The 15,870-nt window shown below is 43.5% G+C and overlaps 1 protein-coding gene across 3 annotated transcripts in view; it reads left to right on the forward strand.

Annotated features, from left to right (window-relative positions):
• Nucleotides 1-15,870, forward strand: part of rerea (arginine-glutamic acid dipeptide (RE) repeats a) — a 125,298-nt gene that overhangs the window by 6,654 nt on the left and 102,774 nt on the right. Inside the window, exon 2 of one of the 3 annotated variants that reach the window (XM_058642103.1) lies at nucleotides 4,483-4,672. The exons of the other annotated variants lie outside the window; for them this stretch is intronic. The gene's annotated coding sequence lies outside the window, so the exon portion shown is untranslated. The remainder of the gene's footprint in view (nucleotides 1-4,482; nucleotides 4,673-15,870) is intronic. 3 annotated transcript variants of the gene reach the window in all.

A 15,870-nucleotide genomic window follows, 5' to 3' on the forward strand; every position in this document is an offset into this window, starting at 1 on the left:
TTAGGTTCTGGGACTTAGAGCTGGATCGACTAGGTTTAAGGATGGACATCTTGTCTCTGTACCCGTCTTCCAGCAGCCAGCACAGAGAAAATGAGTTCTGAGGATTGGGTTTAGATTTGCCACTGTAGCACTTCCACTCTGATACACTGTAGCTACCATCAGGGGGGAGGCTGTCGGAGAGCGGAGAGAGAGCGGGAGGGTGGACAGAAAAAAACAGCTAAGCACAGCAGTGCTATCTAATAGATCAATTTGTAATAAATCTGTTGCCTCAAGCTGTTGTTGTTCGCTTCTACTCAGTAAAAGGTGTCTGGGTTTCTCAGGCAAGAAAATGCTTGTCAGGCTGGGTATACAGAGCTATCAGTGGATGAGACGTGCCTAAAGCACAGTAAATCATTTTCTCTGTACTCACTCTACATAGGTCGAACACATTGGTCTCTTATCAGCACATTCCACTGGTCAAAAAGGTAGGTTATAACCAATCAATAGGGCTGAGCATTAAAATGAGGAAGTAACGCTCCCCTCACATTAAATTTTCCCATTATCCAATATGAGCCATTAATCATGATGAAGGAGCTATTGATTAGGCTATCAGAGGTGGTTGGTCAATTTATTTGCCAAGAGTCATTTCACAGTGTGAGGATCTGTTGAAGGAGCACTGCTTTGACTGGAAAAACAAGCAGCGTGAATTAAAATGGCCCCATTATTATGACAACAGTTTGATCTTTAAGGTAACAAAAGAGCGGACCTCTATAAGGACCGCATGGGACCTCTCCTGCTCCTCCTCCACCAGCAGCCATATGGACCGTACTAATTGTGTTTTACGGCAACCATTTTCACCCATCCTTTGGGGACTTGTGGAAGTGCTGTAGCTATAATGTCACCAGCAGTGGGCTGGCTCATGAAAGAAACATTAGTAAGCGAGATGAGAAGACAGGCAATACATTGCATGTCAACACAATTATTGATTTTATTCAAATGAAATCAGTTGTTCTCTGTTCTCAATCTGATGCTGGTTGCCTTTGCCTTTATTCATATATATATATATATACATATGTGTGTGTCTGTGTGTGTGTGTGTGTATGTACACACACACTCTTGATGGTGTGTATATATATATATATACACAAGGGAATTAACATTCCCTTATTTTGCTACTAGCCAGATCCACATTTAGCCAGTTGTATAATATTACCTTTTATTCCTTTTGTTTTTTTAACAAAACTAATTCAGAGTTTTATTTGTTGAATGTAAATGTGACATTCACAACATTTGCATTGGCCTTTAGGTCAGGGATTAGTCAATAAGTGTTTGAAGCGCCAAATGTGACTGAGGCTAATCAATGTGAGTTTTAACATGTTTATAATATGCAATCATGAAAAGGGCACATCTATGGAAATTAGATTCTGTGAAGGAGGGGAGTGGTGCTGGAGTAGCAGCAATGGAAAGGAAATGACCGTGTGTGTGTCTGTGTATGTGTGTGCGCGCATTTCATTGTGCCCCCGCTAACAGTTTTCTTGTAATTATTGAAACTGATGTTTGCTGCGGAGCTGTAAATCTGCAAGATCTCCTGTTAATAAAGCGACAGAGGCAGTGGAGCCGAAAGACTGTGAAATAAAAGGCAATCAAGCCTCCAACATCCTGTCCCTCGCCCCAGAATGAAGCAGCAGAAATCCTAATTAACTGAGAGGATGAGCTGCTCTTACTACTGTGCTTGGATAGCCAGCTCCACAACTAGCTGCTATACTTTAATGAAGATGCTCTGCAACCTCTTTCTCACTCTGTCTCAGATTCTCCTCCTCTTTTGTTGTATGTGAAGTTGTGAATGTGACTTTTGCATTGATGGAGTCAGAGAAGCTTTTTGTTGTGTGCCCGTAGGAGTCTGGGAGTCTTGCACAGGAAATCTGTGATGGTTATTGCTGCTTATGTAAAGTGCTGTGTGAGAAGGGGAGATACACCATTGATCTCCTCCCATTGGCTTCATAGATTCTCTTTAAGATGACAATAAAGTTGTCTATCTGTGTCATCTTTAAGTGCTCCTTTTCAAACCAGCAATGTGGCAAATTACTCCTGTCATCAGCTGCCCATATTCAAACGGCATTGTGTGGAGTTGAAAGTCGGGTTAAAATTGCCTTTGCTCTCTTGATATTTGTTTATTTGTTTGATATTTCTCTGTGCTGCAAAACCACAAGACTTTGAACATCACTTCTTTGGTAGCTGCAACACAAAGAGGTAACCCTTTCTTTAAAAATAAAAAAAATAGCACTTACTGTATTATACTTTATTTAATTCGTGAAGGGCAAACTGGTGAGTGCAGGGCATTCTGGAGTTTACTGACTATATTACAATTTATCTTTTGTACTTGAGTCTCTCTTTAGCTCAATGCCTGCTGTGTGGTGTGGAGCGCTGTTTGAGATTGATGATACAGAGTCTCACTAGTTACTAGAATGCAATTAGCTGTCTTTGCCTTTGTCAATGTGTGTCATAGAGTCATACCAGAAATTGGGTGAAACACAGACTTGACACAGTGTCCTGGGTGCCGTGTCAAGTCAGATTTGAGTGGGTTTGCTCTGTGGAGTGAATGCAGTGGAGGCTACGTCTTTGCTGCTGTGGAAAAGTCCCTGATGATTGATTTTTTTTTTTTTTCTTTTTGTGAAACCTGAGCTTGCCTGAGCTCCTAGCCAGCTGCTGCTCCTCAATATTTACCTATAAACTTGTCCTGTCTGCTTTTGCTTTGTCTGTGGATGACCGCAGAGGTCTTTTTCTGTTTCCACCCACCCCTGAACCTCCCAACCCCCCCCCCCCCTTGTTGTACCAAGCAGCATCAAAAAGCCTCCAAGGATAAACAGACAGATAGAAGACATGGAGAGAGGTGAAGCTATGTCCCCACATTCTCCCATATATCTTTCTCCCTTGCCAGCACTCTGCCTGACAAGTTTCCAGGCACTCAAAAGCAGCAAATCGACTCACCGTAGGATCCACTGTCACTTAGCTGAGCTTGGGCACAGCAACGCACCAGGAGGCCATATCCTCCTCCTCTTCCTGTTTCACCATCTTCCCACATAAAGACACAGCTATTTGGCACAGCATTACTGAGGCCTGCTTCTCTGTATAGATTAGCTTATTCCAGTCAAACCCCTTAAACGCTCTTCCGTCCTTTAAGAAATGGTTGCATATTGGAGCTGATGCCGTCCTGATTGAGTGCTTGTCATTCTACAAATGATTCCAACCAGATTGTCCAGTGAGCGGTGTCTATGTTGATTTACTCTTGTTTAATTTTTAACAACATCATTTGCATATGGGACATTATTCGGCACTATTGCGCGAATCTCATCAAGGTTGTGGATGTTTTGTTTTTGAGCACAGGTTTCCTGATTGTGATTGAGCGAGTGGAGAACGTTGTCAGACTCTGCTGTCGTTTCTTTGATTCCCGGGAACAAAGCAAACAATCTGCTCGGCACAAAGCCAGCACACGCCACAACCGCCGAAGGTAGTAAGAGGAGGACAGTGATACCTGGCTTCATATTACACCCTTTGCACAATTGCACAGACATGGTGAGCTTGGTGTAATGAAAGCCCAAAAAAAAAAAATATTGTCCAGACAGCAGAAGTTCGCATTTATTTTTTCAGTGCTACAGATCAGTCACAGGGAAAAGATTCACCAGCAACTCTGGCAGCCCTCAGAAACCCTTCCCTGGAGAACCAACAGTCCTCCCTCTCTTCTCCTGGTTTTCCTCTGTATTTATCTTGATTATCTCTAATCAAGAACAGGCTTGTGTGAATCTCTCCATAAAACAATACACAATGTTGCTTTATTTCACATTTTTAGTCTTGCCTGTGCAGCTGCTGCTGTGAAGAGCATGACAACATGGAGGGAAAACTAAAAAGGCACCCTCCCTCCCTCAATTTCCTCCTCTTTCTCGATCACCCAAACTCTGCGTTCGTAAATTTGCTATTTGTCCACCTTTTCATGAACTGTCTCGGAGCGATCAAAATGAGAAATGCATGGGACGTCATTTGGGAATTCAGCTTAGGAATGTTGGGTGTGCTGTGGAGGTCACATGAGTGTTTTTTTAAGATTTGTGTATAAATGTTTATAAGCAACTGGATATAAAAAAAAAAAAAACCCATGGCCTACAGAAGTGGGCAGGCGTGTTTTAATTGTTTGTGACACGTGAAATGAGAAACAATAATGTGTGACTAGTGGGCCCAGGAGATTACAATGTGGTTGGCCGCTTAAAGGAGTGTCAGAGAGATGCATTACCACATCTCTGTCTCCCTCTCTGCCCCTCTGAGCCATAAACCACTCACCAGCATTTAGCCTGTAGTGATTTCTCCTCCGTTCACCTCCTCGCCCTGTTCATGATCCTGTGGAGCTGCTGGTGGAAAACCTCCCAGGCTTTTTGAAAGAATCCTTTAATATGTGTGTGCCCATATGTGCGTGCCTGTCTGAGTGTGTGTGTGTGTGTGTCTCTCTGCTTGCAGCCCTGGTTCTCAGCAAATCTCTGCAGCACCACCTGATTAGACTTGGTAATGGGGCGTTGATGAGTCTTGGGGGAAATTGGAAGAAGGAGCACAAAACTGTACAGCAAAAACCCACTTCTGTGAGGCAGCAGTGATGACAGCACCAGGCTTCTCGGTAGCAACTGACAAAAGAGGCAAATAGAGAAAAGAGGTAAAAATGGAAGAATGTAGAGATATGGCTGTAATTTGTTGTTGCCTCCAGTCACCTGCTTTTCCTATAGGGGGAGAAAGAAGCTAAGAGGTGGACATGCTGGCTTCAGCACCCAGGCTTGTATTTTTCATTCCACTTTACTGAAAAAGGCAAGTTCTCTTCCCAGGACAGCAGATTATTTACATCTATAGGAAAGCTCATTGCTCAGAATATTGAGTTCACTCTGGGGGACATAAAATCTAGCCAATCCAGGCAGAGTAGGAGAGATAAAAGCTGGATGGCTTTAAGTACTCTGTTATTTGGAACACATTTGTACTGTTGTTGATGTAGACAGTAGTCTAATAGTTCATCGTGCTTAGTTTTTATTCCTCAGCGAACGCAGGCGCACACACACACACACACACACACACATAAAGTAACTACTCACGAATTCCCCACACTGATGAGGGCAGACTTTCTAATAGAAAACTAGCTACTTCAAAGATGATGTGCCCGCCATTCTGCCGACTTGCCATGGCCCTCCGACAGACGAGAAGTGCTGCTAACAAAAAGCAGCGGCTGCCTGCACCCAGCTCCCTCACAGGGGCATCTTGTCTGTGTTATCACTCCAGCTAGTGCAATTAATATTAATGTGCTTTAAAGCACGCTCCAGCGCCCCTGCTTTCTCTCTTTTTTGCTTTGTGTGCGTGTGTGTTTGTGAATGTGCTTGTGACTGAGGGGGAGAGAGAGCAATAAAGCCAGGGGAATAGGAATCTACGCAGGATATGACAGTCCTCATGTCAGCTGTCTAACGCTGGAGGGATATGTGGATAAAGACAAGGGATGAAGCTGAAGCCGGGCCAGACAGACAGACATGTAGCACAGCTTGTAGGTGGAGACTTCCAGTATACACACTAGTGGCTTGGCTGCGGGCTGTGCACAGCCTGTTTATTTAGTCACGTTGTAATAATGCTTGACCTTTTTTATCAAGTCCATGACCTGACCTTTACCACCTTACTGCCATGCAAATCAATGTGTGCGAGTGTATTTGTATTTCTCAGTCACACACACTCTCACATTCATGCAAAGAGAGTAACGAGCATGTCCTTTGCAGGGAGCTTCATGGTCTGCCAACTCTAGGAGTGGATTGTACCAAATTAGTATGCATTAGGTGGTTAGTGCAAAGCATTTAATTATGCGAGATGGCACTAAACTGTCTATGTTATGATTAGCCTAACACGTTACAACCTTAATCTCTTCATATTTTTTTTACCTCTTTCCCAAAAGGTACAGGGTGTGCAGGGGGGGTAATAGGCCGGCAGAGATGGACATGGTGAGGGGAGAGAGGTTTTAAAAATGCTACAATATACCCATTAAATGTATCCCAGTATCTTATGAGGCAGTGTTTTCTCCCTTCCGTCCTTGTGCATGCCCCCGAAGACTTTGTCAGATGATATTGAATCAAGTTGCCTCCTTTTTTGTATGTGTGTTTGAGCACATCCCCACTCTCTGCCTTCATTCAACTGCTTTCCCATGGTAGGCAAGACTTTTTTTTAATCTTGGGCAGCAGGCATAGGCAGTGGCTCAAGCAGCCTGGGCAGAGTCGGAGTGAGCCAGGCAACCATCCAGCCATCCAGGCAGTCAGTCGCTGCAGTGGAGCCCCAGCAACTCCCCGGAGGAGCCCATTATACAGGAGAGATATCAAACCATGAATCATTTACGCCAGTCCTCCCCTCCCCTCCTTGCTCCCACCATAGCATGCAGCCCTGATGCCTGGCCGGCCGCCTGCTTGTCGCTGTCTGCATCTTTAATGAATGATTATTGCATTTCATAAACATGGGCTACAGTAATTAAAGTATTATTGATCCTCTCCGTGTCGGTGAACAAGAAGGCATTTCCGCCCTATTTTTTTGTGCCTATATACTGGATAGAAATATCCTTTAAAGAACATCGGATGGTGATTTATTTAGCTTGACATGCTGGTTTAACTGTTTCAAGAAGAGGCTTCGTTTAGGGGTGTGTGATAATGCAGTATAGGGTGGGGTTTGTGGCTCTTTCTAATTGTGCAGTGTGTGCTGAGAGGAATGGCGTTGGAGTGCTTCTTTATGTTGGTGTTTTGTATTTTGCATTAAAGGTGTAGGGGCACGGGGGGTTAATGTGCTGGAAAAGAGTGATTTAGGTCAGTGTTCGTATCTGCATCTGTCACTCTGACAAGCTGGCTCACTGCTCTAGGAGGCTGTGCAGCGCTGAATAAAGGAGCAAGTGAAAGACAAGTGAGGATAGAGCTGGCTCTTTCAAATGGAAAAAAGAAAAGCAAAGCCTGACTTGACTGTGATTTGTGCTCCCAGTGACAGGCACTGTGTTACGAGCAGTCGTTTCATATAAACCTAATCAGTTTCACCTCTTTATTGAGGATCAAGACAGTTAAAGCTTCTCCAAATAAGTGTACATCTCCGTGCCTTCCTCCATCTGTTTGTCCTTCTCTTCCACCCTTCGCCTCAGCTCCCTCTGGTGTCATTTCCTCTGCTCGTTTTCATCTCTCTCCTATCCTCTCACTTTCACTACACTTGTCTTTCTCTCGCTCAACATCTTTTCTGTGTTCCCTCATCCACCCTCTTTTCAGTTTCAATCATCAGTGCACTCCACTTTCTGTTTAAATATCACAATCAATGATGAGGAAAAAGTACTGGCATTTTTCACAGGAGGATAAAGGGAGCTGTTTGGTGTATCATTTATTAATGTTGTTATCTCTTTTCTCCCAAGGAGTTGTATGGATTGGTTGTAATATACCTGCCATACTGGCAAAAATATACCTTGATAATTGTTAGTAGATTTTCAGATAACACAGTAAAATGTCCCTGTAGAGATGACTGTGAATAAGATTTTCCCTGTAATGATTTATTTTCCTGAGGATTACTCTATGAGTTACAAAGCTATACTATATGCTTATTCACAGCCTCTTGTTTGTCTTCACGAAAACAGAGAAATGTGCTGATCACAACAATCCCAGCCACTGAAAGTATGAGACTGCTTGTTTCAACCAGCCTACACAAATGGATACCCCTTTCTCCCCGTTCCTGTGTATAGCTTGTCCCTTTTGTTAGTGAGCCACATGGCTCTTTACAGAGCTTAGTCTAATCAGTGCTAAATATTCAGCGGTAGCCCAGAGCCTAATCAGCCAGAGCATAATCATTGTCAACCAACTCCATTCCTCTTGACCTCCCAGATGGAGGTAAACTGCATAGCCTCTCCATAGCACCGCCTCAATTACTGCAGCAGTAACGGTGATAAAGAAGACCATGAGCTCAAATGAAAATGGCTGATTGATGTGGACACACACGGCTCATAATTGGATTTAAAGGAACAATGTTAATGGTGTTAGGGGCACGACAGTGCAGCAGGACTCTAAATACTGACCAGGTATTTAGTGATTTACCCCTTCTGCTTATATGTTTAATGCAGCTGTGCATCTCAACAGTCTCAGCACCTAAAGCACAACCCTCTTGTCCTTCCCCTGCTGCACTGTCAAAGGGTGTGGGTGGATTTGTTACCTCTTAAGGACTAGGGCTGAACAATTCATCGAAATGTAATCAAAAGACGCATTACGGCCGACTGCAATTGTCAAATTACCATTTTAGATTAAATATGGTCCTGATGTATACACATCATCTGTACACATACTCTCCAGACTGAAGAAAACATCTTTAATTCTCACGTCTGCACAAATATCTGACGGTAATCATTTTGAATATTTTATTGAAATGGAAATGAGAATACTGTAAAAATTACCATTCCCTCTCATATCGTAAATCACATCGCATTTTAGGTGAAAAAATAATCGCAATTGGATATTTATTTAAAATCGCTCAGCCCTATCAAGGACCAGTCATTTTCATGGAGACCAAAACTAATTTGCCTAATGAAGCAGAACCTAATTTCTGAGGAACTGGTTAAGTTTAAGATAATATTTAAACTGTGGTTAGGTTCAGTTTAGGGTTAGCCATTAACTGGTTATGGTTAAGGTTAGGGAGAACACTTTTAGTGTTTAGCCTGTTTGAATGAATGGATGTTAGTACAGTGTCCTATGAAAAGTGTGTGTGTGTGTGTGTGTACTGACACTGGCTCTCATATCTAAGTGACAACTGTGGGGTCAGTACAAAAAGCTGTCTATTTTCAAAGCGGCAACCCTCCTTTTTCCTCCTGTCCGCACACACGCCGGACTTGGAGAATTTGGAGAGCTCCGTCTTGTTCGAGCATCTGTGTTAAACAACACATCATCTAATCAGTTTGTCAGTAGAAGGAGAGGTTGGTCTGTCACAATGCTGGAGGGCTTTTCAGCGAGCTCTTTGTTGTCAAACCACCCTTCGTTTATTTGTGTTTATCCTGATAGAGATCATAAAGTGAGGGATATAATTAATTGAGCCTGGCAGCTCAAAGGGACGGAGAATGAGTATGGGAGCAGGTGCTGCTGACTGGGACGCTCACTAGTGTCTCTTACTCTCGTCGTCATGTCCGTGTGCATATCTCTGCCTAATGCCCAGCACTCCCTGCTGACCGATTGGCTCAGACGGCTCTTGGTAAGTGCAATGATGCTGAATGCCCGAGCCTGCGTGAGCAGCATAATGCTCACTGATGCCTGAAGGACCGCTATCCCCATTTCTCTCTCCCCTCTCCCCTCAGCGGCTGCTTAGCAAAACCTGGACAGTGTTGAGCAGAGCCTCCTTTTCTACTCTCACTCTGCTTTGCCTGGCAGTTTATTAAAGAGAATACTAGCCCCCCCCCCCCAATGCCTGTGCGTTTGATTTCAACAGCGGCAGAAGCTGTCAAGGCAAATAAAAGGCAGCGGGGCCCAGAATTACGGTGCACACAGCATCTGTATTTACTGCGTCATTCTCCCTGCCTCTGACAAGGGAGGAGGAGGAGAGGTGGAGAAAATGGAGGACAGGCTGCTGCATTCATGTGTCTCCACATTGATGTGGTTCATCAGGGAGAGAGCTGGACAGCCAGTCTGCAGTGAAGCCATCAGTCAGTGCTTTTTTAATACGCCTGTCCAGTACTCTGTGATACTCGCATATGAGAAGTGACAAAAGAAGGCTTTCTTGCTATTGTTGACACATCACTATAACCCCGCTCCTTTTTTAATGCTTTGTTAGGTGAATTAAAAATAATGGGGCACGTGAGCACATGTGCAGTTTTCATTTTTAAACATATATAGTAACAGAAAGTCGAAGGTAATTTGTTCTCATCATGAGTGTAATTGATTCCTCAGATGTTTGCCACTTTTATTTAATCTGATAATTGGTCGAAATCATTTATTTTGATTCCAATTTTCTAAAAAGCCTCGCCTTGAAAAAACAGTTTAACAGAGAAACACATTTCCCTGGCAAGATCCCTCACTAAAGCTGTGGGTCATGCTAATTTTTCATCTGCATCGTTTCATTGAGCTTTAATTAACACAACAAGGATCCGTTGTCCTCCAGTGTCGTCCACTCAAACAGCTAATACAAACTCATTAGCCCAAGTCCCAGTAACGCTACAACAAAATGACACTACACTGTTTACTCTTTTGGTGTATATTAGAATTGATTAAATTCATATATTCATCCATATGCCATGCAGGTTATTTTATGTGATTGGTACCAAATGTGGAACAAGCCCGTGTTTAATGTAATAAGATCTTGCTTGCTAGTTTGTTTAACCTGCTTCATTTGTGTTTGAAGTGACCAGCTGTCTGTCTTCTTCTTGCATCTCGGCACTCTAGCCTGTGGTGACAGCATGACTAATGTATTCATGGCGCAACCGCGGTGAGAGGCATTACTTTACCTATGCTTAATTGAGGGAAACTCCCCTGACACCCGCTTAGCACAGTACTCTGTTGGCGGAGCAGCCAAACTCAACCCCACGATCTGAGGCCACTGAACCCTGACTGAGGAATAACACAACCCGAGACCACCCAGGGACTGCCAAGGGGAGAAATGATTTAATAATGTTGATGAAATATTACACCAGCCCTTCCTCCACTGTCTCCCTCTCTTGTTACTTCATACCTGCAAAAGGAGACAGCTCTGACTTGGTGCCTGAAGGTGTATTTAGATGGGGCTGCTAAATATTTCATACCCTAAAGACAGAGACTCCGTAAAAGAACAAGAAGAAGAGGCAAATGGGGAAGCAAGAGGTGCACAAAAATCAGTGCACAGGGTTTTGACACGGCTTGTGGAGGGAGGTTAGGGAGTGTAGTCAAGGGCAGGCAGGGCAGGCTTGTAATTGGCTGACACCAGGATATAGCAGTGGTGCTGTATGTGTGTGTGTGTGTGTGTGCACACTCAGTCAAGCAATGTCTGAATACTGTCAAATATATCGCTCCAGCCAGACTGCATTGCTTTCAGGGTGTTGATATGCTGCCATCACCTTGCACTATAGTGAATGTTGATCTCAAGTACAACAGACATAGTATATTATTTTCTTTGTGCCCCAATGGCAAACCACCCCCCCCCACCTTTGCTGTGATACCAGCTCAGTCTGATCTGAGACTCGGCCCTGACAGCTTGACTGAGCTCCTGCCTCGTTTTTTAATTGTCCCATACCCCAGGGGCTGCTGGGAGCAATGGGGCGGGGCTCAACTATATCCTCCAGGGGGATGAGAAGAGGTGGGTGATGGAACACTCACAATGTCAGGTGCAGGTGTGTAGAAAAGAGATGGAGAGAGGGGCTGACAAGCTAACCACAGGGAGCCAAGTAGTGGGATGCCATTCACTCAGATGGGAGAGGAGAGATCTTTATGTTAGAGGAAAGCACTCCAGGAAGGCGTCCATCTCCCCACTCCAGCACCACTGCACTCAATGATAGATATTATGCAGCTGTTATCAGCTAGTCCATTAACAGACACTACTGCTCGCTGAAAAGTGCACCGTGATGTACAATAGCAATAGATTTCTGCACTGTGACTTATAGTAGCTTCTTTGAAAATTCATGACCCAACACTTCCCCGAATATTCACACACACACACAGTCTATGCCCCACTCGCGCTTAGTTTATTTTTGTTAATGTGGTTCTGCTTGGTGGATTTGATTAAAGCCGCGTCGAGCAGTAACAATCAATTATACAATTAATTTATACATTTAAGCAGAAATAATTAACACTGTAGCGCCTTAAATGTGAGACTCCGTTGTTCTTTTTATCTCGACGATGAGCTGAATAACTTTCGGCGTTTCTGCTTTCGCCTCAGGGCTCCAGGTAATACATATAAGCATGTTCCACATTTGTTCATGAATAATTGATTAATTGGGCAAATAATCAGCACATTAATCAATAATAAAAGTAATTGGTATTTGCAGCCTGCAGGTGTGATTGTTATCAACTCAATTTAGATGGACTGCAGCAATGTCACACAAACTGGCCTGACTCTACATATATAGTTTTATTAGCTGTTTATGTGCGTTACTACTTCTCATTTGTATGCGACGCAGCGTTGCCCAATTAAGATCTTCCGCCGCCCACTGCACATTGTGTTGCAGAATCCCTTTTCTTCAGGTGTTTGTTCAGCCTTGTGTCATCTCTCTCTCTCTGCCCGTCATGTTGCTGCTGCTGTCTTCTAACCTTTGTACAAATTCTGCAATAACACACTGTGTTGTACTGTATAACCTGCAGCTACTCGAGCACTGAGTGAGATGTCAGAGCCTTTTTTTAATCAAGCAGTTAGATGGCTGCGAAATAGTATCAAAGCTCTCAGCCTGTGATTCACCCTCACATCAGGATATGAATATAACTTGCATGCTTCTTCTTTTTTTTCCCAGTTTGTTACCATAGCATCATAGTAAAAACAAGAGAAGACAATCTTTTTACGAGCTAAGCTGTGTTGTTGCCTGTGATTCATCCTTTCTTTAAGACGCAACTATCAGTCAAATGCTCTTGAATGCAGGCAGTTATATTCTGCATTCAGGTTAGGGTAATGTAAATGACATTTTTACATGGCACTTTGTTATACTTCATTAGCCTCGATGGGGGAAAATCCCTGAGAAGTCGCACCTTTGAAAACAGCCACTGAGCTGTTTGCTGAGTGTTTTAAGAACACATCTAAACAATAGCAGAGCTGTTCAGGGCTGCTGAAATTAAATGTTGTGGAGCCCAGAGCAACAGCGTGTTGTTTTTTTCTTTTTTTTTCTTTTCCTGTGCTGCACAGAGAGATGTCATCCAGCCAGTCACACTAGGGGCAGTTGCCCTGAAAATAGCCCCAAAGTGTATTGGGGCTGCACTCATAGCAATACCTGCAGTTATCCTGAGATGTTATCCACCTGTAAGCCAGCCCAGGTTCCCTGCCAGCTGCTTTGCTCTGCTTTGGATTGTTCTGCAAAACCTCCCACAAAGATGAAGTAGGGCCATTACACCTCTGGCTCTGTGACTCTCCCTGCAGGCACACAAACATACACACTCATGCTTAGTTACACCTACACAAACATGCATGCACGTACCTGAAGCTGAGCACGCTGTCGCTGCATGTATCTCTGTATGTGTTTGTCTTTGTGGGCACACATCACCACACATTCCCTCATGCGACCACACACACACACACACACACAGGGCTGTGTATTGGCAGGAATTTGGCAATACGATACATTGTTATGGGGTGATGATATGATATAATGCAATACATTAGGATACTACGAGCTGATGTCATATACATAACCAATTTACTGTTTTCTTTGTCTAGCGAGAGGTGGTGGGGGGAGGGGGGAGGAGTCAAATAGACTAAATCCTGCTGCCAAATAGCAGTTGTCAAGAATATTATCTATATAGCGATGCAGCGCTTCAAAGAATCAATACAACATCATGCCGTGAAATATTGCAATATCTTAGTGGACTCATATTTTCTTACACCCTAAACCCACACGGGCGCACACACATCAAGCCTGTGCTAGCACCTTAAAAAGCCCCACAGTGGTAACAAAAGCAGACTGGCTTTTTTGCGAAGGGTCAGAGTTGACTGCAAATTACAGCTGGCGGTCGACAAAGGCTAGCGATGGATTTCAATGCACTTATTTTTTGGGGTTTTTTTTAACCGCACACCTGCACCCCCATGTATGGGAGAGATGGCAGCACTACCAAGAGCACACAGCCTTTTTTTTTTTTTTTGTAACACCTGAAGGAACTCTCTCTTTTTCTCCCTCCTCTCCCCGTATGAGGAATAGATGAGGTGGTGCCATTAAGTGAATTTGCTGTTATTTCCCCAGGCTCTTAGCTGAAGATGTCAAACCTCAGCCAGTGAGGCAGCCAAGGACGACTGCAGACTCAGTCAGAGGCAAACACTCTCTGCTACGCACATGATCAGCTTTCATGCTTCCTGTGTCATTTATCAAATTGCTTGGGCATGTGATGAATGGGCTCAGATCTCAGAAAAAAAAAAAATGAACAAAAGCATTATGTCTGCATTAGGTCGCTGTTATGCCCATGTAACAGCTTAGAATTTAATTACAGTAAATGGTAAACATCGTTTTCATATTTTCTGAAACACTAATTCAGGAGGTCTAATTGCTCTGTAGTTTCATAGACTTTACACTTGAGTGATTACGCGAGTGGAATCGGCTTGTTAAACAAAGGATGTTCAAGCCCATTACTTACTATATACTGCAGACTGTACCACTATATATATTTATTCTCTTAGTGTGCGGAAGGAGGAGTGTACTTAATATTCTCTCTGTTTATTCTCTCACAAATGCCTGCCCTCATACATCCCAACGGTAAAAGACAGCTCCTCTTCTTGTGGTTTGTCTCGTACGAGCTCCATTGTATTACACTCGGCGTCTCCTTCCCTGTTTCCTCCTCCCCCTCCCCTGCTTCCTAAATCATTTCTGTACATGTGTGTGTGTGGGTGCCCCCTCTCCCTGTGATTCTGATACTTCATAACAGCGGGAGGAAATTGAGCTGACCTTGAGGCTGCCGAGCTCCTTTATAATGCTGATGTATGGGGCTGTGGGTGCAGGCAGCCTGTAAGTGAGAGGCATGTTTTTATTTGCTGGAGAGCAGGGCCCAGTGTCGGGACACATAACAAGGTTCATTTCTCGCCCACTCAGGCTAGCTATTTTGCTGGTAAGCCGAGTGTCAAGCATTCAAGTCTCCTAGTTGTGATTTACGTGCATTAGCCTTTGTGTGTCCCGGAATAAGTCGCGTCACGATGCTGCCCCAAACGGATGATGATGGGGCAAAGCCGCAGATGAGGTTAACCCTGTGGATATTGGCCTCACTAAAAATGTGACACTGTGCTGCCGCGTCGTACCGGCGACAAATTCATACAGGGGTTGTTTCTGTGCCACTTTTGCAAGGGCGGGTGACAGGGCTGTCATTTAAAAGTGACACTGTTTCTTTGACAACCCAATATCACCCTGGCTGTTATTGGTGTCATTATTTGTTCCGCAGCATAGATGGCCCACTTTGCTCTGCTGCTCAGCAGCTCTCTGCTCATCAGAGCAATCAGCTGCCTCCTAACACAATCAGGCCGCTCTCAAATTATAGCCATGATTGAGACCAAGTTGGTGGCAGGAAAAGATGCGAGTGCTTATGATTCAAGAATAAACCTGGCGGGGGGAGATTGACACAACAAATTACTATGTGTAAAATGTAATGTAATGTAAAGCAATAGGCCAGTAGAAATGGCCCCTTGTGTGGTGCATGGAAGATTTGCTTTATTAGTGGTGTGTTGATTAGACTTGCAGTTCCGAATTCTCTTCTCTTGCATTCATTTGTTTTATTCGCAGCTGTTTTAGTCCAGTAACAGCAGTGAACCTTAATGAACTGCATCGGCACAAGATTGAATTTGGACTGCAACAAAAATGAGTTTTAATTAGTCATTTTAATTCCTCTAAAGTCCCTTGATTCATCTTTTTTTTAATATAAATTACATATCTAAAAAAACAATTTATGAATATGGCCATCAGTGGACACGGGATGTTTACAAATGTATTGTTTTTATCCCAAAACAGATATTCCATTTGGTAATGTAGCATCATAGTTAAATGGTATACACTAAACGTAGAAATATAAAAGAAACAAGTTTGTTTTTTTCTACAGTTGATTTAAAAATGTCTTAAATGATTAATGATCAAATTCTGACGATTGATGCTTCAGAAGTACTTTATAGTACTGTAATATCAGAAGTCATTTCAAACTAATATTGTCTTAATCTAATGCAACATTAATGCACTGGTGCTGGAAGAGTCCGACTTAC

The sequence above is a fragment of the Solea solea genome, chromosome 11 (assembly GCF_958295425.1).
Source record: "Solea solea chromosome 11, fSolSol10.1, whole genome shotgun sequence".
Lineage (NCBI taxonomy): Eukaryota > Metazoa > Chordata > Actinopteri > Pleuronectiformes > Soleidae > Solea > Solea solea.